This window comes from Schistocerca cancellata, chromosome 8 (genome assembly GCF_023864275.1).
Source record: "Schistocerca cancellata isolate TAMUIC-IGC-003103 chromosome 8, iqSchCanc2.1, whole genome shotgun sequence".
Taxonomy (NCBI): Eukaryota; Metazoa; Arthropoda; class Insecta; order Orthoptera; family Acrididae; genus Schistocerca; species Schistocerca cancellata.
In genome coordinates, this window is record NC_064633.1 from 311,900,283 (window position 1) to 311,926,008 (window position 25,726).

At 40.0% G+C, this 25,726-nt stretch overlaps 1 protein-coding gene across 1 annotated transcript in view; it reads left to right on the forward strand.

The window, feature by feature from the left end:
• The first annotated feature begins 4,070 nt into the window (after positions 1–4,070).
• The window catches only part of LOC126094810 (ionotropic receptor 93a), a 155,040-nt gene continuing 133,384 nt past the window's right edge, over positions 4,071–25,726 (forward strand). The window contains exon 1 of the mRNA XM_049909383.1: positions 4,071–4,160. The gene's annotated coding sequence lies outside the window, so the exon portion shown is untranslated. The remainder of the gene's footprint in view (positions 4,161–25,726) is intronic.

Below are 25,726 nucleotides of genomic sequence, written 5' to 3' on the forward strand. Positions count from 1 at the left end.
ACATCATCCGAACAGCCTGGATCTTTCGCCGTGTGATTCTCACGTCTTTGCCAACCGCAGTAAAGACATGCGAAGCCGTCGGTTTCAGTCGGACGACGAATTGCAAGAGTGGGTGCGGTTGCGGATCTGTCTTCCAGGGTGATAAATGTCTCAATGAGTGTGCTGATTACTTTTAAATGGAGCCATTCCTTGTTCCCATTTGGGCGGGCGTTCGGTTTTCATTTGACTGTCACTCCGATCTTTGAGGTCTTTGTGACATCACTTTTCAGTAAGATAAAGCGTGATCGCGTGTTGCCTTGACCTAACTCATTATGGAGGGTGTTCCGTTGTTGCCCTGTTCAGTACGTTCTCTCAGACTGTAGGCCATTGAAAACTTATGGTAACGGGTTGTTGAGCGACTGGCACGCTGTCACTCACCAACTATTGTGGCATAGAGTTGAACGAGCATCTGTCATCCAGCCTCTGCTTAACTCTCTGTCCAGCTGGTTTGGGGCCATCTTTACTGCCAGTTGTGTGTGCCTGGTTCCGCGGCACAGTTCAAGTCGGTGTTGCTCGATGCACCAAGAAGAGCGCGGATCACCAAAGGGGGCATGAATAGCACCTCCGTGTCAAAAAGCGAGCGGTCGCGACAACTGCATGGGAGTCTGATGTGGAGCAGCAGACGAGCTGAAACATGGACTGAGCGCCTTGGAAGTCGATTGGCGGCTGTTAGCTGAAAACACACAGACAGAGACATTCAATGCATGGAGAACGTCCTGTTCGGTGTTTTCTTGGTTCATAAGGAGGCTGTAGCCAGAGAGCATGGACAACGACTGCCCCTTGCACTGTGTGCCCTGTATACAGGACTCCCTAAGGAACCTATCACGTATAAGATTAATTTTGATAGTGCAGTTGAGTTCTGTTCAGAAATACGAGGGTTATTCGGAAAGTAAGGAATGATCAGTCACGAATTGGAAAATACAGTGAGAACCTGATGAAGCTTTGCACAGATGCGTTGCGCACTGTGTCTAGTACGCCCATCGATCGCATCATGTCGCTCTCTTCAGCTCTGAGCTCACAGTGAGAACGTAAAGATGGCTAGAAATTAGCGTCTCCCGCCAAGTATGAGGGGCTGGCGAAAGATTTCGCCTTAAGCTATGCAATCCACATAATATAACTGTCATGCGATTCGTTCTACACGACAATTCTCGGCTGCACTCTGCAGGGGCAATGAAGATGCTCCTGCAGCGTTTTCGATGGGAAGTGTTTGATCACCCACAATACAGCCTGTAATTGGCTACCCTTGAGATTCATCTCTGCTCAAATGAACCGCTGACTACGAAGACGATGTTTTGACACAGACAACGGGGTGCAGTCCAGGGTAGAAAACTGTCGAAAAGCACGTGCGGCTGACTTCTATAACGAGGGATTTGAAAAGTTGGTACAACGCTACGATAGATGTCTAAGTCTGAGAGGATACTGTGTAGAGAAGAAGCTGGAAGGTGTAGTTAACCGTTGCAATATCGATGTAATAATATCAGTGAGTTGATTGCGCTCTTTTATGAAACAAATGATGTTCTTTAGACTTAGCTCTCTATCATCTGTCTTCATACATGTAAGACCTCCATATCTGTTCTCTTAAGCTAGTTGTTAATAATAACCTTATTTTGTAATGCAGTGACTTAATAGTCACTGAATATACCCGTTATGTATTATCAGTTGTCTTTATAAGTGTGTTTTTTGTGTGTTTCAGCAACTTAATTCCGCTGGAAAGCGTTAAGTTCGGTTATGTTATGATATGATTAAGCGCCAGCTGCATACTACCACATGCATATTTGGTGCAAATGGCTCTGAGCACTATGCGACTTAACTTCTGAGGTCATCAGTCGCCTAGAACTTAGTACTAATTAAACCTAACTAACCTAAGGACATCACACACATCCATGCCCGAGGCAGGATTCGAACCTGCGACCGCAGCGGTCCCTCGGTTCCAGTCTGTAGCGCCTAGAACCGCACGGCCACTCCGGCCAGCAGATGCATATTTGCATCGTCTCTCAAAGAACCGGGTGTCTAAATTGTTTGTATTCGAAGTCTGATCATTCTTGGTGTGTAATGCGACTTATTTTATCGCATGATACTACATTTTAAGACGGTCGACCATCACCCAACTTGTCGCTCTCCTACGCGCACCTGACACGTGTGCGCCTGACTTCATCGCAGTAGGAAAAATAATGGTAATATGCGCAGATTCACATACAAAGGGAGTTTACTAAAATAAGACCTTAATTCAAAGCTAATCAAAGGTATTTCCACTCCTAGTGCAGCTCTTGTAGTATTTCCCGATTGCTTTAATTAGAACGATTACTGAGACTTACGAGGGATATGTTAAACATGCCTCAGAGCGTCTAATAGCAACCTTTTAATGCTATTTAGGATATATCTTGGAGTCTCACTGAGATTTGTTTGAAGCCTGCGCCCATTTGATTTCGATTCTGCGTGCTATACTGCCAACTGCTTACTCACTGAAAGTTGCACAAGCTCTAGTGCTAAGAGAGTTACATAGGTCACATTGGACTGTATCGGTACAACTTGTACATTTTGGAGGTTCTGTTGCAAATTAGTGTTTAGCTGTTTGGTTTCTTTATTTATTATGAGCGTTCTGTTTCACATTATTCCATAACATGTGCGTATAATAAAAATGTCCGTCAGTTTTGGAAAGAGTTACTGTCAGCAGTAAACTCTGTGTGCCTGGTCTATGCACTTGCATCTTGGATTAATTTCTTCTGTGTAATTTAAGTTTCATTTGCAAAGGCAGAGTTATGAATTTTAAGTTATTTCAGTACTTCAAGGTTTGATCCATTTATTTGGATGATTTCGTTATGTCAGTGATTGTTTGTGATATGTGAGCTATTATTTTTTGTTAATTTAATCAAAGGTACGGACAGTTTGTCTATACACGGAAAGTTTTCCCCTAGTGAGTGGAGTATTTTATTACAAAGTAATCAGTTAAGATTTTCGCTATAAATGTGGGATTATTTATTATGATAATGGTTTCACGAAGTGTTATTTGGATATACAGTGGGAACCAGAACTCCAGCGACAAAGTTTCAGAGATGGATCAAAACAAGGAAACATGTGTAGTAAACATGGGCTCTGAAATACGTACCTTAGGACCACTAGTGATAACATTTTCATCTTCGAAACTGTGAAACACATGTCTTCACTACAAGGTCTTTGCTCTCCATAGTTCGGGAGGAGGTAGTACGGACCTACATAAGAAAAAAGGTCCAGTAAACATGAGCTCTAAAATGTATACCTTAAGAATTACGAGCACTTGTTCATTAGAAGAGATGTGTTTCCCAGCAGCAAAGGGGAATAACTACTCATACGTCTTCAGGTAGGTACTTTAGAGCCCATGTCCACTGGACATTGTTTTCGAGCTTTGGTCCACACTACCACTTCCGAAAATATGGAAAGCAAAGAGTTTTCAGTAGAAGAGGTGTGTCTCACAGCAGCGAAAGTGAACAAGTTCTCATACCTCTTAAGGTACGCATTTTAGAGTCCTTGTCTATTCGACATTTTTTCTTGTTTTGGTCCATTCTACCACCTCACAAAGTTTGTCGGTGGAGTTCTAGTTCATCCTGTATATACGTTTTGGTCTTGCTTTTTTTGAAATTGGTAACTGTGAGAGGCGGTTGACAATATTTTGTGTTACTGTTAAAATACATTTAGGCTCCACAATCCCAACCATTTCCACTCCACATTCTATGTTGCTGCCAGATTCCAACCATTTCGGATGACAACTATGTGTACTAAATTTCGCACTCTGTGTACTCACACATCACCTGAGAGTTTAATCATGCGTTGTTCCTACTCTTATGAATGCACACAATAAGTAAAATTTCGTTACCTGTGTTGCAATTTTAATGGTGAGAACTGACTAAGATTACCGGTTAAAAAGTAGATGCCATTCTTGTTGAAGTTAGTGGGTGCAAATGTCGTGCAAAGAGAAACAAGTGCCGCTCACCATAGTGAGTTAATGAGCCGAGTCCACTGGGTGAGGTGGAAGGGGCGGAGCGGTGACAGAATCGCGCATGCCCGCATGGCAGGTTGCCGCTGCGGCAGGCGCCACAAGCTTCGCAGAGGCCAAGTAGCGCCAGCACTCGACGCAACGCCAGCAGGTAATGCAATACTTACTGCCTGTCGCTGCCTACGTTTCTCTCTCCCATAATTCCATGTACAATGCTTTGCTGTTTCTCATTGCTAACATACCGGCTTACAGGACAACGTAATGGGTGAGACGGCGACATCGGCGCTTCCTCAATGACTCATGTACTCTTAATATTTTGAATGACGATTATCTGCAGCACTGGGTGTCGTTACTTGAATTAGAATATGCTTTTCAATTTGTCTTTTTCAACATTGCACAGTTTAAACAGTGTAGGCATTTTTATGTGTTTGGTACAACTCGTCGAATTTAGATATTACAGTCAATTGTCCGGATTTTAAAATGAACATGATACGTAGCGTTTCTTGAATAGCTGTGACGCAAAATACCTTGCAAGTATAATTCAGCTATTCAAGAAACACTTGGTGTCATGTTAAAGTCCATGTGTCAAACTGCATTTTAACAATGTCCGAACGTTTTGACGCTAACTCAAATACTTCTGTTTGACGGACTATGCCACACACTTGAAAATGGCTGCACGTCCGAAATTGAGCTCTAGTGAAAAAGACAAAATAAATGCGTTTTCTAATCCAAATTACGACAGCCAGTGTGACAGACTATATTCACTCAAAAAAATTACTGCTACTGTAGGCCCCATTGCAACTTAAATCTTATCTCTCTGATTTGTATTTAGATAGTGTGTTTATAAATAGCATTAAACATTAGGCAGCGCTATCTCTTCGTGATCACCACCATAGACGTAATCTAGGCGTTATATGAAAAAGTAAAATTAACATTCAGCTATTTCCCAAATCTTTGCTAATTTTTCGTGATATGTGCGTGCCTTGACCCGATGTATAAACAGTCTCGCGTACCTTGTTATGGTGACTACCACGATGTTGTTTAACAAGGAGTTCGAAGGGAGCATAGGGCCGCTTCACTCTTTCCGCCTACGCACTCATTTTCCGCTGCTGGATATCCTGTAAAGCGGCAAATAAAACAGCTGAGACCAACAAAGAGTGAAGACTAACGGTTCTGTGATCTGACCCTCAGTTACGTGCTCGTATGATAGAGTATTTATGTATTGCATATTCGATAAATTTGGTACTGTTAACACTTTATCCACTTTCATACCGAAGAATAGAGGCGTAGGATCTTCTCTTACATCTAACAGACGTTTTTCAAAACTTCTCCTAATATAAAATACTACCGAACTCGGTAATGTTTCCAGTTGCTAAATACGTATGGGAATTAAATATATTTACGTCATAATCTGGGAATTTCAGCGCCTCGCTGCAACTTCGCCTGCTTTGAACGTATGGTATTCGAAATTATAATAAAAATCGTATAGAATATGAACGAAAAACATCTCGAAATGTTCTTGACAGACTTACTCCATTTTTTCACATGATACTCTAATAAACATTCGGACGAACAGAGGCTTATACCCTTTTAAATTACAATGTGCAGTTTTTCTGTTTAAACCAGCTTCGATAGTGAAAACGGTGTGCAGTACTATGAAAATGCGCTCTTTTCTTTTCTTTCTTGCAGTCAGTTTTAATTAGGATAGCAGGGCGTGTAAACCATTAGATAAATTGTTTCTATGTATATGTGGTTTTAAACAAAAGTTGTGTTCACAACATTGTGCTGATTTCTTTTCGTTCTCGCAATCAGTTTTAACAAGATTTCTGAATATTATGTAAGTTTTAACTGTGGCATACCGGCCTACAATTGGGATACTCTCATGCGATCTGAATCGTCTGTAACTTTGTAATGTCACGCGTTCGCAGATCAAAACTGTGTGAACTGACATCGTTAAAGCTATTGTACCAACACATCCAACTGGAGAGATCTTTCTCATACTCCGTAAACCAATGATTCCAACTGATTTACCCATTCGATTTAAGATACTGTAATTAGAACTGACTTCAAGACAGAAAATGTAACATCACACATCTTTACAACACAGCATTTTCTTTTTTGCAGACGGTTTAAAAAATACCTATCTATTGTTGTTTAAAAATATGTAGCCTATGTCCGTCCGAATGTTTATTACAGTGTCTGTAACAATTTGTAGTAAATCGGTAAAGACCTCGAGATTTTTCCTAACAACTCTTCCAATTTATATATTGGCATAGATAACACAAGATCTTTTACATTAATGATGAATACACGCTAATAACAATAATAAATTACGTACAGTATATAGCGTGAATCACTTAACACTTGCACCCTTTTACGTCGTGAATGGTTCAACACTTCTAAAGGAGGTCACAGGCCAATGGTAGTTGGTAAAGTGGCATGTAACTTTGTTGCATGTGTTAATACTCCCCTACTCTTGTACAACTGAGATATTGAAACAACAATGATATTTTAAAATGGAAAGAATAATTTTTTTGTCGGCATTCGAAAGCTCTCGAAAAGGCTAGTACAGCGATATAACGTTCCTTGCTGTTGGCGTTGAAACTTTTAGCATAATATATGAGAAATGTGCTACAGCTTCAAAGTATGACGTCCTGAATCTATTATTGCAAGTCGAGCTATCAAGCATCGCTCCATTGTTATATACAACGAAAATATGCTAAGACAAAGTGTGTTTCCTATTGGTCTATGTTGTAAATGGAACTATCTTCTAACACAGGGCTTCCCAACGTGTGGTCGGCGGACCCCTTAGGGGTCCGCCGGCTCTTCTAGGGGTCCGCGGCCACCTTTCACCAAATCGTGTAAAATAATGAGTAAAATTAGTGAATAAAAACGTGAAAATCAACTTCATCACTATTTTATTTTTCGTGTGAAAAACATGTGTACTTTTACTTCAGGTCGTATTCCCAAGCAGCCTTTGCGGTTCCTAGGTGAGAACGCATACACAGTTTAGTGCCGGAGAATGCGGCTTCTCTGATCGACTGTTTCGCAACAATACGGGGGTCGTTTGTGCGCCGGCTCACGGCGCTAGATGCGCTGAAACCTGTTATGCATACGCGGAGCGATCTTTGTCGACCAATCACAGCGCTCGCTGGTACGTATGCGGCCCCAGGCATCGTTAAATGTTAAACTTGCTTTGTCAGAGCACTACCTATTTCATAAGTATATTTTTGATCAGTTTATTACTTCTAACATGGATCGGTGGCTCAAGTCAGGATCATTAAGAAGGGTGCAGTTTGTCCATCGCCTTCACAGCACGGGAAGTTTCCAGTTGAAATGAATGAGGAGGGAGGACGACCAAAGGAAGAACAATCACAAGAAGCTCCACAGCCGGATTTGTTATGTGAAAATAACCTCCTCTGCCAGAATTGTTTCTTGAGAAAAAAAAGTCTTACGTTCTGTGAAATGCTTTGTCTTCTTATATAGAAATAAGAGAGTCTGTTTGTTTGTTTTCCTAATTTGTTTACAGTCGAGGCTGACTGCCACGATATAGTGTCCAAGTAGTAGTTGAAGTTGTCAGCTGTGGCTAAACTGTTGCCACGCCACCTGCCACTTGCCAGCTACCAACTGACAGTACACTGTTGCAATGCCACCTGCTAGCTGCCGGCTATGGACTGACAGCTGCCATTCAGTAGATACGCAAAGACGTAAATATAACTAGAATTTCTTGTTTACATTGTGTAACTGGAAAACGGCTTTATAGAAGCAGATTTCCAGAATCGATTTTGAAGTGTTTATCTTACCAACCAAAAGCGGAACTGGGACATCAGCTTACGAAATCCGCTTTTGGAAACGCATGTAAACTGGGTGAATGTATTCCCACACATTGCACAACGGATGTCACAATACTCCTTTAAAGGCAATTCCTTGGCCTCTTTCCTTTCATGATGTGTTTGTGTCCCGAATCATGGGTCTGCTCTTTTCTTCACAGCCGCGCGGAATGGCCGAGCAGTCTGAGGCGCCATGTCGTCATGGATTGCGCGGCCACTCCCGCCGGAGGTTCGAGTCCTCCGAGACACACACACACACACACACACACACACACACACACACACGACTGTTACGAAATATGTATGCTCCTTACACAACAGCAACCAACCAGTGGAAGTGAACAGACCACAAGCGGCAGCTTGTCAACAGCAAACAGTTTGGACGTGACGTTGATTGCTCTTGGAGGAAGGCAGCTCCAACGTGTGAAATGTCAATTACCAAGTAATTTTAATCAGGCTATAGTGTGTTGAACAAAGGGAGTAAATCCACTAGTAAGTGTCTGGATACAGTGGTAATTTAAATTGGAACGTTAATTTCAAGTTGTTTTCATTCATCTCTAAACCGAAGACTATTGATTCTTTGGGGGGTGGGGGGGAATGGGGGATGGGGTGGGGGAGATTGGGCGGGGGGGTCATTGGGAACATGGCACTTGCATTAAGAAGCTTTCAGCTTTCAGTTCCCGTGGCTTCCGCTCTGAAATTTAAAGTTGCTGTGCTCTTGACTGACTAGGGGTCCGCCATGGATTTTCGACTGAAGAAGGGGTCCGCCAGCTGAAAAGGTTGGGAAGCCCTGTTCTAACATATCAAAAGGGACGTACCAAAAGCTTTTCATATTTGTGTATGGACTGTGGTGTGCGATCGTTTTGTAGTTTCTTAAGTGTTACATTTTCATCTCCTCCAAGCTTGTTGAATACCACATAACAATTCAGAGAGCAAAGAATCACACTCAAGCTCCTATATTATCTATTGTATATCAAAATTTTTCATTGGCTAATTATATTAATTTCCAATTTAGATTGCAGGTTCGGCTTTCTAGAGAGTGAGAAGGAAAAGATAATAGGATGCGCAGAGCAGGATTAGCAACTACGAATTATCTGTTGAAATGGCGTCCATTAAATCACCGCTGAGCTGCACGGAACCCCTACATATTGTTCGAAAATAGAAAATCAAATTGAAATTGTCGTGTATAAAAAATTTACCAATCTTTTATGGTACTTGCCATAAACTACTCTTCACGCTTCAGCGGATAATAAAAATTGAAATATATTTTTTACATAAAATTAATTTTCATCTCCTCCACAAAATTTAACACATGCAGCTCCAGAGCAGGAATTTCGTTATCTTCCAATATTCCGTGAGTATTTATCGATGTTACAAGCTCTATACATTTGAATGTACAAGCCTTTCTGATAGGGCTTGACTCCATCATAAACTAATTCCATAAACAAAGTTACAGAATTCAAGATCGAAGACTCAAGGGGAAAGCGGGGACAATATGTGATCGTTGCTCGGAAGGACGATAGTCTTTGCTGCGTTACAGATTTAGGCAGAGCGACCCGGCTTAAAAGGCGTCACACATTCTCTCATTAGCCATTACACGAAAAGAGCAAAATACAATTCCAGTAATCACATAAAATAAACGCATATAATTCAAAACCTAATAAAAATTTGAATAAAATGTGTCTTACATACAATGTGCCGGCTGTTGCGAAAAAGAGTGTCGCAAATAAGTTTGAGACAGTTTAATACTCATGTTTAGGTAAACGGCTTTTGTGGAAACAAGTAAACAGTCTAAAGGGGAGCCTCGCATGAGAACAATGTTTGCAACAAATAGCCAATTCCGGCCGTTTTGCCTTACAGTTCTTAGCACATTAATCTGACTTTTTGCACCAATATGTCGGTTGATGTAGGAGTTAAAAGTATTAAACACACAACAAAGTTACAGAGAGTTCTTCTTATGGGGCAGCGGCAACTCTGTAAGTCCGCTTTGTGAAATGAAGAAACCGCACAACTGATGCTTAATGCAGTTTTTTATTGTGTACACGAAAGGTTCGGAACACTTAAAGTTCCATCATCTGATGTAAACTGTAGTAATCAACATACTGTGTCACACAACATGGGAGGGGATCCTCAGATTTGAAATGTCAGATAAAGAACTATGCGGCTAAACGTTCTAAAATGAATTAAAATAAATTAAAAGAGAGAACAGGACGTTACTTACACATAAAATCATTTAACAACCTGAGGTCATCCTCACCCCACGGTTGTCATGGAACCAAAGGTTCCGTGTCAAAAGGATTAAAAGGGACCTAGAAAAATCCGAAAAAGTGGAGATTAGGACTCGACACCAAAAGTCACTCCCATTGTCATGTAACACAATATTTGCATTATTACGGGGGTTATTCGAACAGTAAGGAACGATCGGTCGCAAAATGGAAAATACGGTGAAAATCCGATGAAACTTTGCACAGATGCATTGGGCACTATGTCTAGTACGTCCGTCGATCGCATCATGTCGCTCTCTTCAGTTCTGAGCTCACATTGAGAACGTAAAGATGGCTAGAAATTAGCGTCTCCCGCCGAGTATGAGGGCCTGGCGAAAGATTTCGCTTGAAGCTATGCAATCCACATAACGTAACTGTCATGTGGTTAGTTCTACACGACTACTCTCGGCCGTACTCTGTAGGGGCAATGAAGATGCTCCTGCAGCGTTTTCGATGGGAAGTGTTTGATCACCCACAATGCAGTCCGTAATTGGCTACCCGTGAGGTTCATCTCTGCTCAAATGAACCGCTGGTAATGAAGACAATATTTTGACACAGACAACGAGCTGCAGTCCACAGTAGAAAATTGTCGAAAAGCACTGGCGGCTGTCTTCTATAACGAGGGAATATAAAAGTTGGTACAACGCTACGACAGATGTCTAAATCTGAGCGGCGACTGTGTAGAGAAGTAGCTGGAAGGTGTACCTAACCGTTGCAAATAAAACAGTTTTGTTTTCACTGTAGTTTCCATTCCGCGACCTATCGTTCCTTACTTTCCGAATAGCCCTCGTACAATTTGGACAAAATGGTGGAAATTTAAGTGTTCCGAAACCGATCGTGTGCACAATAAAATACTGTGGATTAAACAACTGTTGTGCGGTTTTTCCACGTTACAAAATAAACAAAGTTACCTGCTCCTATGCGTAATATTATTGCCGAAAATCGTTAAAGAAAAAAAAAAGGGCGAAGTTTCAAGTTATTTGCTCTGTACTCACTAAACCTCTTCTTCTTGCGTTGAATACAGCCAACTGAGGACTGACGTACTCAGAGGAGTTGTTCTCTCGAATGAGGTTCTTTGTATCTTTCCAGTATTTTTTCATTCTATCACTGTTCAGCTGTTTTTGTCCCTAGGCGTTTTCTCTCTTTCTCTCCAAAAATCGTGAAGGTATTTTTTATTTTTGATCAGAATGTTTCTCTGTTTTCAACATCTTCTTGAATTTTGCTCATCTCTCATAATTCTTTTTGGGTATGTGATCTCTCAGCGAGCTTCTGGTTGTTGACGAGTTGTCATTTTGTGCACATTTCGACGGTGACTCAGCCGTTTTCTTTAGGTCCCGCGAGATTTGCAGTTACTTTAGCAGACTGTCTGGAGTCCGGATTGCCAGTGTTCGTAACAGCGCAACTCGCGGGACCTAAAGAAAACGGCTGAGTCGGTCGTCGAAATATTGTGCACAATATGGCAATACCTCGCCAGAATACCCGGAAGCACACCATTAACTTTTTGAGTATCTTTAATCCAATAATTTTTGTTCTTTCTGTTACTTAAATATTGCAAAATCCTTTTATTTAATTGAATTGGTGCATAGGTTCGTAGCGGTTTTTGATGAGTTAACAGATTCATGCAACCGAGACTTTAGTCATCAATAACAAATTCTTCTTCACTAACTACAACAGTCTGCCAAAGCTGGGGTATCTTTACGGTTCCGAGACTGTAAGAACCACGTGGTTCTGAGATGAAGAACTTGTCGATCCATTTTCGGAGCACATTTTCGTCCGGAAAGAAAGTTCCTTGAAGATTGTTCGATACGGAGCGTAAAAGGTGAAAATCTGAGGACGCGAGGTCAAGTGAGTAAGGTGGGTGCGCAATGATTTCCCAACCTAACTACTGTATAGTGTTTTCCTCGGTCTACCAGAATGCAAGCGGACGTTATCGTGGAGTAGCATCACTTCACGCAGTCTTCCTGATCGTTGTTCTTGGACTGCGTCTCGAAGATGTCTCAGTTGTTGGCAACAAATGTCAGCAGTGATGGTTACACCTGGGGAAAAAAAAAAGAAACGTAGTACACCACACTGTCGCTGTTTCATCAGATGCGTAACGTTATTTTTTATGGATGCGAGCAGGTCCTCGTACGGGATGTTGCTGCTTTCTTTGGGCTCAACCTTTGTTTACCTGATGTTTGCATAAGGATACCATTTCTCGTCACCAGCAGCGATACAGTACAGGTATGGTCTATGTTGTTCACGTGCCAACTGATGACGAGCAAGCAGAGGTGCACGTATGGCCACCAGCTGATTTTTTGGTACTTTGGCTTAAAGAATGCGCTATCCATTCACCCGATTTTTGAACGTTTCCCATTGTATGAGAATATCACACGACAGCCGAATTATCACACTTCATACATCTGCCATTTCTCGAGCGCACTGATGTGAATCATTGTGGGTTATTGCGTTTAAATGTTCTCCATCAAATCCCGAAAGACTTCCTGAACTTGGAGAGTTACTAATGTCAATTTTCTTGATATGCTCTGTCCAATGGCATTATACCCAAACACAGCGCAAATGTTTCTGGCCACCTCTGCTGCTGTCACCCCTATATCGAACTCAAACAGAAGAGTAAGTCGCAAATATTCCAATTTCTCCACCTGGCGCCGGCCGCTGTGGCCGAGCGATTCTAGACGCTTCAGTCAGGAACCGCGCTGCTGCTACGGTCGCAGGTTCGAATTCTGCCTTGGGCATGGATGTGTGTCTGATGTCCTTAGGTTAGTTAGGTTTAAGTAGTTCTAAGGGACTGATGACCTCAGATGCTAAGTCTCATAGTGCTTAGAGCCATTTGAACTATTTTGATCCATTTGGCACTTAATTTTCTAGCGTCCACAGCTCCACTCTCGCTATCTCCAAAGGACAAAATGACAATATGTAAACCCAAATAGCAACAAAAATGGTTCAAATGGCTCTGAGCACTATGGGACTCAACTGCTGTGGTCATCAGTCCCCTAGAACTTAAAACTACTTAAGCCTAACTAACCTAAGGACGTCACACACACCCATGCCCGAGGCAGGATTCGAACCTGCGACCGTAGCAGCAGCGCGGTTCCGGACTGGAGCGCCTAGAACCGCACGGCCACCGTGGCCGGCCCAAATAGCAACAGTGAAGTACAAATAAAAATGACAATCGATAAATAAACCTGTAGCAAGCGCCCAACATGCAAAACAAAAACGCTACAAACTTATGCACCAACGTAATACTGTCCTCCATTGTTTTTACATCTCCAAACAAACTGGCCTCACTTATCCTGATTGTGGCAGAATGCATTGGGATTTTTTTCATGAAGTTCTCTGTTGTTTCTTTGTAGGGGTCCCGGAATTTTTTGATGGATTCGCCTCTTTTTTCCACTTTTTCAGCTTCTCTTACTTTAAGAGCGCAAATGCTGCTGCATAGGGGGCTTGTTGTTTAATAATAGCTGCATGGTGCCTACTTTTCGCCTTAATGGGGACTGATTTTTGTATTGTATGTGTCCCTGGAGTGTTGATAAGAAATCTCTTCTGGCTTTGTTTGCTTCCTTAGTCAGTCCACTGATTTCATTGACTTCTTCGAAGTATTTAAACTTTTGGACTTTGCTTTTCACAAATCTGTTTTCAACGATTTGGTGGCGCCTTCGATATTTTGCCATGAATTCTGTTTTGAATGTCGGGATTTGTTGGCCTGCTCTCTCTCTTCCGAGGAAGTGATGGCTGATTTTTCATCTTTGTCAGCGACTGTTTGTTTTCTGCCTAGCGTTATTTATTGTTTTAGTTCAGCTCTTTGCAGTGCACCCATTCTCTAATGTCTTTTCCGAAAAAGCAATTAAAGAGGAGAGGGAGTGGGAGACCATCTCCTTATGGGATTCCAGTTCTGATTTCAAATGGTACAAAAATTTCGCCATGGAATTTAAGTTTCGATTTAGTGTTCGCGAGAGATTATAAAAGTAAACTAATTTGTCTGTTATCTACTTCGAATTCTTGTAGTGTGGAGAATAGGGTTAATGCTCGATAGATCTGTAAGCATTTTTAAAAGCCAAAAAGGTAATGACATAGTTTTGCTTCTCTATGGCTTACTGCTTTATTACTGAACTGAGACAGGATTTGTCCGACATACGATCTTACTTTGTGGAAGTATACAATCACAGCGCACTATTACAATTTAAAATTAGGATTTTATATTACCATCGTGATTAGCAGTCACTACAGGATAAAGGTCTTCTATAGGTCTTTCTTGAGCTACACGCACCATGTTACTCCTGCTTATTGACTAAGGTCATCCACCCACCTCTCATTAGAGCGTCATCCCAGCCCCATCTCTTGGAATCTAGCAAACAATCTCCACGGTCCATCTACTACCCATGTTGTTGTTGTTGCTGTTGTAGTGTTCTATCCGAAGACTGGTTTGATGCAGCTTCTCGACTCTGCTTTAGCCTGTGCAAGCCTCTTCATCTCCAAATCACTACTGCACCCTACAGTCCTTTGAACCTCCTCTCTGTATGCATTCCTTGGTATCGTTATACAGTTTTTACCATCCACACTTCCTTCCAGTAATAAACTGATGATTCCTTGATGTCTAAAATTGTGTCTTATCAACCGAATCCATCTCATAGTCAAGTTATGTCACAAATATCTTTAGTGTGGCCGAGCGGTTCTAGGCGCTACAGTCTGGAACCGCGCGACCGCTACGATCGCAGGTTCGAATCCTGCCTCGGGCATGGATGTGTGTGATGTCCTTAGGTTAGTTAGGTTTAAGTAGTTCTAAGTTCTAGGGGACTGATGACCTCAGAAGTTAAGTCCCATAGTACGCAGAGCCATTTGAACCATTTTTGAACAAATATCTTTTCTCCCCAGTTACATTCAGTGACTCCTCATTAGTTATTCGATTTACCTATATAATCTTCAGCAGTCCTCCGTAGCATCACATTTCAAAACCTTCAATTCTGTTCTTGTCTGCACTGCTTATCGTCCACGTCTCATTTTTTTACAACGCTTCACCAAATACAAATATATTTATAAAAGTCTGCCTACCACTTAACCTTATATTATACGTTAATAAATTCCTCTTTTTCAGAAATGGTATTCATGCAATTCCTATTCTGCATTTTACACCCTCTCTACTTCGCCCATAACGTTATTTCGCTGCCCAAATAGCAAAACTCATCCATTACTTACAGTGTCTTATTTCCTCACCTAATTTCTTCTGCGTTACCTGATTTAATTCGACTGCATTCCATTGCCCTCGTTTTATTTTTGTTAATGTTCATCTTGTAATTTCTTTTCAACACACTATCTATTCCATTCAGCAATTCTTCCAGGTCGTTTGCTGTCTCTGACAGAATTACAGCTTCGTCGGCAAACTTCCAAGTTTTTGTTTCTTCTCCCTGAACTTTAATTCCCTCTCCTTGGTTTTCATGAATAGATTGATTAGCGTCACGGATAGTCTGTAAACATGTCTTGTTCCCTTTGCGCCCAATTCTTCCCTTTCATGCCCTGTCACTCTTACAACTGCAGTCTGGTTTCTGCATAAGTTATAAATAGTCTGACACTCACTGTATTTTATCCCTGCTATCTTAAAACCCTCAAACAGAGTATTCCTTCATACTGTCAAAAGTTTTCTCTAAATCTACAAATGCTGTAAATGTTGGTTTGTCTTTCTTTAACCTGTCCTCTAAGGGGGTCGTAGGGTCAGGAATACCTCGTGTATTCCTAAATTTCTCCGGAACCCAAATTGGTATCCCCGAGGTCGGCTTGTGCCAGTTTTTCCATTCTCCTGTAAATAATTTGTCAGTATTTTGCAACGATGACTTATTAAGCTGATAATTAGGTAATATTCACTCTTTTCATTGCCTGCTTTCTTTGGTATTGGAATTATTATGTATTTGCTGGAGTATGAGAATATTTGGACTGTTCAGTGTATCTTGCAAATCAGTTGGATTAGTTTTGTCATGGATGGTCCTTCTTTGGATCTCAATAATTTTGAGAGAAGATTATCCACTTCAGTGGTCTCGTTCCAACTTAAGTATTTAGTGCTCTGTCAAATTCTTCTCGTAATATCATATCTATCATCTTATCTTCATTTTAATCTAGGTTCGTCTATGTAGTACGCAACTCTTCAATTTTATTTCGATCAGAGTTATATCTCCCACCATAGTCTGTTCCTTGGTACATTTATTTTCCGAGCCCCTCAAGTAATTGATGACAAGCGTTGTCCACTGCTCGAATAACAATTTTAGCAATGTTTTCGCATTAAAAGTACGTGACTCATTGGCATAAGTCAAAACTAGCACTGCACACTGCAAGCTTTCCTTCTCATACACGTCGGATGCTCAGGTGTAAAAAAACCTAATTAGTTTACCAAAAGCATTTCAGGCCATTTTTAGGATTCTTTGCCTCAATCGGTAAAAACGGAACCCTTACAGGACCGCTTTGTTGTCCGTCTATCTGTCTGTCCGACTGCTAAAAATACTTTTTCTCAGGAACGTGTAAATGTATCAAGTTGAAATTTATGTCGTGTACTGAGCTCTATGGCCCCTTGTCGGTGTAAAAAAATGAAGTTTCTAAGTCAACGCAGTCAAAAGATACCGTCATTTACGTTATGTATTTTAATAGTCACAAACTCACTCATCAAAGCTATAGGGTACTTTCCTTTGTCCTAAAATCATGAAATTTGCCAAAAAGGAAGATTTAGAGTACCACCAAAGGAGAAGAATCCGAAAGCTGCAAATTTATAGTTATATCACACGAAAAAAAATTGTCATTTCTTATCAGACTAGCTTTCTCTTCGTCCGCCCGTTAAGATCCCTTTCTCTCAAGAGCGGGTAGACGTATCAACTTGAAATTAGCGTCACCTACCAAGGACCACAGGCCCTTTGCGGTGTAATAAATACAAACTGCTAAGCCAGTGCACCGAAAAGCTACGGCCATTTAGGCCACATATTATGATACTCGCAAACTCATAAATCAAAACCTATAGGGTATTTCCCGTTGTCTAAGAATCATGTGTGCGAAATGTTTTTTAACCAAAGTACAAGCATTAGTGTAGTGTGACTTTTAAGCGTTTATTGTTTCTCCTTAACAACTCCTTCTGTACTGCAAAGAAATTCCGAATATTTTAGAATGTTTACCACCGATAAGAAAGAAAAACACGTTTTTCATGTGACAAAAATGCCCCAAGCGCACTGTCAACGTTTTGACACGTGATTTTCAAAGAAGGTGTTCGAAATGCCGTCTGATCAATATGGTATAATGCTGAAAAAGCGTGCTAATAATTTCCGTAACACACTCAAAACAACCAGGTGTTTCACTAATAATGGCTGCAGTTGCAACCAAGTGATCGACGAGCTCCTGTCTATCGGTGTCTCGTACGCCATCCGTTTCACCTCCTCTCACGAAAAGAAATCCATAGGAGGTCTGCAACATCTCTAAAACAACATTCATCACTCGGTAGTCTGAACACCGTCTCTGAACATCACCAACTTCATGGACTCCATAGTGGGGAAATAGTACATCGAAGACCTTTTTGTCACAAAAATCTCCCGTGAACACACTCAAATTTTGTTTACGATTCTTATTTTTTCACATCCTGGCTGCAATATATATATCATTAATTTCTCTGTGGTATGGATGATCTTGTTAACTGGAAATACACTTATTAAAATATTCCGGGCTACTATGCTGTGGTCGGGTGAACTTTTTGTTGACACCCAACGTTTCATCCCGTTTGCGGACATCATCAAGGGGAGTTGTAGCTTTTTCGAAGGTCCGATGTACACGTTGGCTCACTACTGATTGAAGTAAAATTTCATTTCCGCGGGCTCCTGTGCAGTGGCATGACGTCACTCGATTTCAGTACGCGAGTGCAATTGGCCGTTGTCGGTTGCTGTCGTCCGCTGCTGCTCTCTACCCTTGGTGTCATACGCACTCTCCTGTTTCTGATTTACATAAATGATCTAGGTGATAATCTGAGCAGCCCCCTTGATTGTTTACAGATGATGCTGTAATTTACCGTCCAGTAAAATCATCAGACGATCAATTCCAGTTACAAAATGATCTATAGAGAATTTCTGTATGGTGCGAAAAGTGGTACTTGGTACTAAACGAAGAAAAGTGCGAGGTCATCCACATGGGTACTAAAAGAAATTACATAAATTTAGGGTATACGACAAATCCCACAAATCTAAGGGCCGTGAATTCGACTACATACCTAGGTATTACAATTACGAGCAACTTAAATTGGAAAGAGCACATAGATAATATTGTGGGGAAGGCGAAACAAATACTACGCTTTGTTGGCAGAAAACTAGAAGATGCGACAAACCCACTAAAGAGACAGCCTACATTACACTTGTCCGTCCTCTGCTGGAATATTGCTGCACGGTGTGGGGTCCTTACCAGGTAGGATTGACGGAGGACATCGAAAAAGTACAAAGAAGGGCAGCCCGTTTCGTGTTCCCGCGCAATAAGAGTGAGAGTGCAACTGATATGATACGCGAGTCGGGGTGTCAGTCACTGAAACAAAGGCGGTTTTCTTTGCGACGACATCTATTTACGACATTTGAATCACCAAATTTCTCTCCCGAATGCGAAAATATTTTGTTGACAACCACCTACGCAGGGAGAAATGATCATCATCATAAAATAAGAGATATCAGAGCTCGAACGGAAAGATTTAGGTGTTCCTTTTTTCCAAGCGCCATTCGAGATTGGAATGGTAGAGAAGTAGTATGAAAATGGTTCGATGAACCCTCTGCCAGGCATTTAAGTGTGAATTGCAGAGTAACCATGTAGATGTAGATGTAGACAGCACACACACCTTCTTTAGCACCAGAATCCAGATACTGTTTAGCTTCACACCCTCCTCATTTTGATTAAAATTATTGGGGAGTTTGGTAATTTCTATTGCCTACCTGTACAGATACCTGTACAGCTTCATAGTGGGTCGTATGAATAAAATGAAGAATGTACTTTTGTTCCCCGAATTTCGGAGAACATTCTCAGGTTCACATGAATAAAGCGATTCTTCGATTTCATACAAATAAAACAATGAACACAGAAAGTGTAGACCTTTATACAGGTTTAACAAGAAAAAAAAAATTGGCTGGCGAAGACTTCCTTCACGAAAACCATGAAAGAAGAGAGAGCGACCTTTCAAACGAAATGAAAACGAAAACATTTTTTGCGCTATTTACCAAATCCATGTTTTCAAGGAGGTGCAGGAGAAGGCTTAGGTGTACAGCAGACAACTCATTCACGCACATACCAATAATCAGACCTGTTGTACATGGAGTTGTAGTAACGTAAAGGGCTTTCCCACTAAAAATGTGATTATACTAAAATTTTGACCAGTGCACATGCTGCGTGGCCTGGGTGCGTACATGTTGCTAGGATGTGGAGAAATTTTGGAAATTTATGGTAAGGTCTTATGAGACCAAACTGCTGAGGTCATCGGCTTCTAAGCTTACACACTGCTTAATCTAACTTTAACTAAATTACACTAAGGACAACCCACACACCTATGCCCGAGGGAGGACTCGAACCTCCGACGGGGAGAGCCCCGCGAACCGTGACAAGGCGCCCTGACCGCTGGGTTACCACGCGCGGCTAGGATGTGCAGATACTCTCATTAATGCCAGATACTACCAGAAAATCAGTATAATGCTTTAATTGTAGGAGATGCAGTGTATAACATTACACCATGATTAGCGACACCATTCCAGAATACACAAAAACCTAATGAGGTGCGCTACAAGAGATCTCAGAATCGCAGAACGGAGCGAATGTTTATTTCATGAAATAACAACAGTGACAGTGACATTTCAAGCATATGTCGCAGCGATGAGAGTGAGGCCAGCGCAGTTCTTCCATTACCACCATAGAACTGAAGCACAGGCAGATAATTCAGCTGCATGTTCGGAGTGCGTAATTGACAACTATAAGTAGCTACGTAATAAAATTGTACTTTCGTAAGTTCTGAAATGTGCATCTCAGGAATTCAGTCTGTGTCATACACAATAAGAGGTGAAACGTCCCCTTTGAACAATTATACATGACTGTGCTTAAACTGACACACAATATTTTTTTTTAGCGCAACTTAATCTGACTGGCAATAATCCCTACAAAAGAATGGCCCTGACTAACATTAAACTATACCTTTCACAAATCACTTACCTCACAAAAATCTTGGTTACTCAAGCTACTGCAATACAGCGAGCGCCACTACTGCCAGCCAAATAAAAGATTCAAACTACTGAAGGCACTAACTACTGATAGGCATAGTTAGCAAATGAAAGATTTTGATAGAGAAAAAACAATGTATTTACCTTAATATTGTTCAAAGGTCATATTATATATATATCAGTTCATGATATCCAGTCTTACAAACTTCAAAACTCCGCCATTTCTCTCCCCACATCCACCACTGCTGGCGGCTCACCTCCAACTGCGCAACGCTATGCACTGTTAACATCCAGCTACCCAACACTACAATGGCCAACAACAATGCAAACCAGACACAGACTGCACACAGCACAGCCAGTGATTTTCATACAGAGCGCTACGTGGCGTCACCAATATAAAAACCTAAACAGCCTACTTACATAGCCCCCATGCTCCCCACAAAAAATTTTACAAATTGTTTTGGGCAGTGGCCAATACAGATCTGAAAAAATTTTTCATGATTACAATAACAAAGAAATCAAATGCACACACTTATTGATACAATGTTGGTCAAAAGCTAAAATTTTCTCACAGTCTATACAGTAAGTCCTGAGCATTCATCACAGTAAAATCGCAGTGTTTTTTGTTTTTCTCAAAGTCTGAGCAGTAAAAGAGAATGCACACGGAAGTAGTGGATTTCCATGCAGTCTTGAAAATGTAGTGTTGTCCTTCCAATGGAAAGACAGTGCTGACTCTTGACATGCAGACAGGTAATGGGCCACAACAGAGCAAACCCACAGCAGAGTCAGTCAAAGTTGAAGAATATTGGTAGGTAGGTCATCACAGAGCAGACCACTGTAGTCTTGTTAGAGATTACGGTATTGGTGGGCCACCTGATGTGCAGACCCACTGCAGTCCTTGTAGAGATAATGGTACTGGTGGGCCATCAAAGATTCAGACCCACTGTAGTGCTTGTAGAGATGGCCAGCAGCCATCTGCTGCGTCTGTGCAGGTGCACAATCACCATTGAAAAGTCTTGCGGACAATATAGCAAGTCCATGAACCACCACTTGTGCACTCACAAAAAATTTTTTTTGAAATGGCCTTAGAACCAGCAATGCTGTTAATCAGTCCCTTGCTGACTTATTAACACATGTTCAAACACTATCAGTCCCTACTTCTCACATATTGTCCATATACTATGACCAACAGAAACGTGTGCAATGAAATGTAACTTACAAGTTACTTAATTTGATGAACTGGTGTCAATTACAATTTTATAACATAACAATACAATAACAAAGGTACAAAATACATCATTAAAGAACATAACAATACAGATAACATTTGTAGTAAAACAGGCTTTACAAAAAAATAGAAATAAACATGTACATTGGTGTTACAAGAATTATGACATAAGTACATACATAAAGATCAGAATAACTTTTGAAACATCAACTTCACATATGAGCAACAAAACAGAACAGATAAATAATGTCTAAACATCTTTACAAAGTAAATTACATAGTATTAGAAAAATTCTACAACATAACTCTCATCAACTAAACACATAAAGACAGGAAATACACAAGGGTACACAAACACATAGCAGAACAACACAATAGGAAAGGGCAGGGTTTGTTTTCAGTGTATCATTTGGTACTGCAGTCCAACCCAAAACTTCATTCTGTAGATCTTTCCTCTTATTTCAACATTTGTTTCCACCAAAAAAAACCTATCCAAGCATGCTTTTTGTATTCTGTTCACATCCTCTTTCAAAAATAGTTTTTCTCCACTGTACACTACTTTTTTGGCTGAACCATTTTCTTATAGCTTCTCAATGCATTTCTTCCAATTCATCACAACTCGTTCTCACATATAGCCTACCCCATCTTAAGCTAACTTAAGTCTACTGAGCTCAGATGCTAAACTAAGGGACGAGGCAATGCAGCAGCACAAAACAATTAATACAAACAGCAATGAAAAAAATGTAAATTGGCAAAGCAAGCAGCATAAATTAGCGAAGCAAATGCAATATTACAACTAATATAAGGCAATGTGCAACAAACAAGAAAAATAAATCCGTAGTAAAACTGGCTTAACAGAGTAATACAAAGTCATATTCAGTAACATTATGCCTGGCAAACAGCAGCAGCAAATGCAATAACTTATATCTAAACACGACAAAGCTCAAGCAGAAAAAATATTACAGTAAAAATGGCCATGTTTAATACCTATGTCACATTTTAACACTAGAGTGATGCATCACTACTAGAAAGTTACCAAATCGTTAAAAAAATTATATATACAATTCCTGTGAAGGGAAATATCTTTTTGTGCTCCCTCGTTTTTTTTAAGTACATCATAAACTTATTATTTACTGGATCTATAGGCATAAAATATTTATATTAGTACATCTATTAAATTTTATTTTAACCAATGCTGCAGTGCAGCTAGAAACTAGATATTAAACAAATTGAGCAATCTCTCAACTAGAAAGACAATAGATGTATAAATGTTTCTCGTCATTTCTTTAGGCATTTCAGTAAATATCATAAATTAAGAGCTTCACAGTGTAATCATATGTTTTCAAGTTTGAGCGTGTCATATTTGTGATGCTTTCTACAAAGAAATGTCAACAGTGAGGATAATGGCCTCCTTTTTTCTCCACCTGTACCTCTGAAAGGCACACACTAATGGCTTTTTTCCGGGCGACTGTCACGTAGCTGGGTCCTCACAACGCATTACGTGAAGGTGGTCACTTAACTTTCTTACTGAATTATTTACGACACCAGTTTGCACTACAGTGACAGTCTCATATAAAAAATTTCACAGGTCGAGAATTTGCGTTGCAAATGTGTAGAAACAAAATCCTATAAATATAACAGTGTCCAAAAAATTTTCGCCGGCATTGTCATACAATCACGCATTTACACACGTTTCATAACTGTTAAAGTACGATTCTTGGTTTCCAACATCCTTGTTCACAAGTCAGAGTCCCTAACCACTACTCATTATTCCTTACCTTATTACACATATACATATTCGTCGACACTTCAATATTTCATCATAATAAATACATAGCATTATCAAATTCCTCATATAGCATTAGGTTATTGATCATAAACATACCTCAACAGCATAATACACATTGTCATCATAATAATAACATCATAAAAACTCAGCCAAATCTCAAAAACATCGTAGCTTTCTGCAATAATTTCAAAACCTAAAAAAAATTCTCTGCTCATTTCAGTACTGTCATCTACCTCAAACGTACTTTAAAAATCATGATTTCATACCAAATACATCATTCAAAGCTCTCATAGTATCACAATGGTTCCGAAAAAATATGAACAGTTCACAAAGTGCAGACAAAATACAGTTTCATAAGTGTGAAGTTATCCAACTGTGTAATTGCATAAACATCTGTCACTGACGTAGTAAAATAAATGTTAGTCTCACTCAGTTAAATGATCAGATAGCTGTGTAATTTATGTGTTAGAGAAATATGGTACCGATGTGTAAAGTTGTATAAGCAAATACCATATTAGCTAGGGCTCCTTGTGCTTGCCAAACACATGGTACACAAAGTAAGCATGTACCCCCCTGAGGATTAATTTAATTATAGCCTCAGGTGTTACAGAATACAGCAATGGAATGAAATGTATCATGGAAAACTTTATTTGTAATTCAAAAATCTTTAAAAATAAATGTTTTAAGTACATAATTAATCACTCAAATGCATGTCCTGTAGCGCTAAATTGTGCGTCTTGTTGTAAAAAATCTCTGTCATTACTTAAGGGTAAAAATGTGCCAAGTGTCGTAATTATCGTCGTCTGTAAGCAAAGTTCTGTGGAAGTCAATGTATTTACCTCGTAATAAACAAAAGCGAAATGCTATGCGTATAGATATCGTAGTTATTACGTACCTTACCGTGATCAAGAAAGTACAATAATGTAACGTATTGTTGTGCTACAGAAAAGGCTGTCTCATTGTAGCTATACCACAAAAGTTACTACTAAAACATGTTTTACTTTCCATAAGAATTCAGAAAAACTGTGCAGATATAAAGTAGATACAGCACAAAAGCAACAATGTAAATTGTGTCACACATTAGTAGCGTCGTGATATAATTGTGTAGCTGTCAAAGAAACCAAATGCCAAGTCATCTTTAATCCCACAGAAAGTACTTCAAATAAAGAATGTCTTTTCAAGTAAACCAAAATGTTGCATGAAAATCTCATTAGCAGTATATGTTCTAAGTATGTAAGCCTGATAGTCATTACGTAACCGTGCAACTAACAAGCAAGAATGTACACACACAATTACACTGTGTCGTCTGTTCACTATAACAATGCATTCGTAATTTCTGTTTAAAGAAGTTATCTTGGTTCTTGACTGGATGTTTAATTTCAAACATTGTTGCATGTTAACAGTTTCTAAGTCTGACAAATTTTACTAGCAGCGTGAAGTGAAAAGTTTTATGGCAAAGACTAAGTTAAAAAACAGATTATTTTTCAATAAACGGTTTTACATGTCAAATGTGGTGTAAACCTTTACTCTTCCTAATACGCACAGTTTCAACTTCAGCGCAATTATCATGTGGTATACGTTGGATTCTGTAAGGTCCATTGTAAACTAGAAAGAATTTGTGACTTAAGTGTTTCTTCTTATGTGACAATGAATGAGCTTTAAAGAGAACTTTCTGACCAATATAAAGTTTCTTTGCATTTGCTTTACTGTGTAGTTTTCTCCTTTTGTCTGCTGCAGAATTTATATTTTTAATAGCCAAATCAATTACGTCTTTGTGTCGAAGTTTACATGTATTCGGAAAAGTTACAAGCTCTCTGATTCTGTTCGGTGGTTCTTTATTCTTCAGTACAAGAATAGGTGGTAAAGCAGTGGAGTCATGAGGCATTTCATTCAGCACGTTTTGAAATAAGTGTAAATATCTGTCCCAATACTGATGCTTTCTGTGACAATAAAGTCTGCAAAGCTTATTGATTTCTTTCATAATCCGTTCAGACGGGTTACAATGTGGTGAGTACAATGAAATAAAAACAGGTTTGATTTTATGGTTCCGAAGCATGCGTGACCAAACAGCAGATCTGAATTGCGGTCCGTTATCTGAAATGACTTTGCGTGTCCAACTTCACGTAAGAAATTTTTAACAAAGGCGTTGGATACAGACCGTCCAGTGGCTTTATGTAACGGAGTGAAAGAAACAAATTTTGAAGTAAGTTCAACAGCGACTAGAACGTACGAAAATCCATTCGATGTTCTGACAAGGGGTCCCAAGAGATCAACAGCAGCAAATTCTTTTAATTTAGAAGGAATGATAGGAAACAACGGAGCACGATGTGAGACAGTAGATGGTTTAGCCTTTTGACAAAGTTTACAAACAGACAAAACTCTTCGAATTCTCTTTTCCATATTGTTAAAAT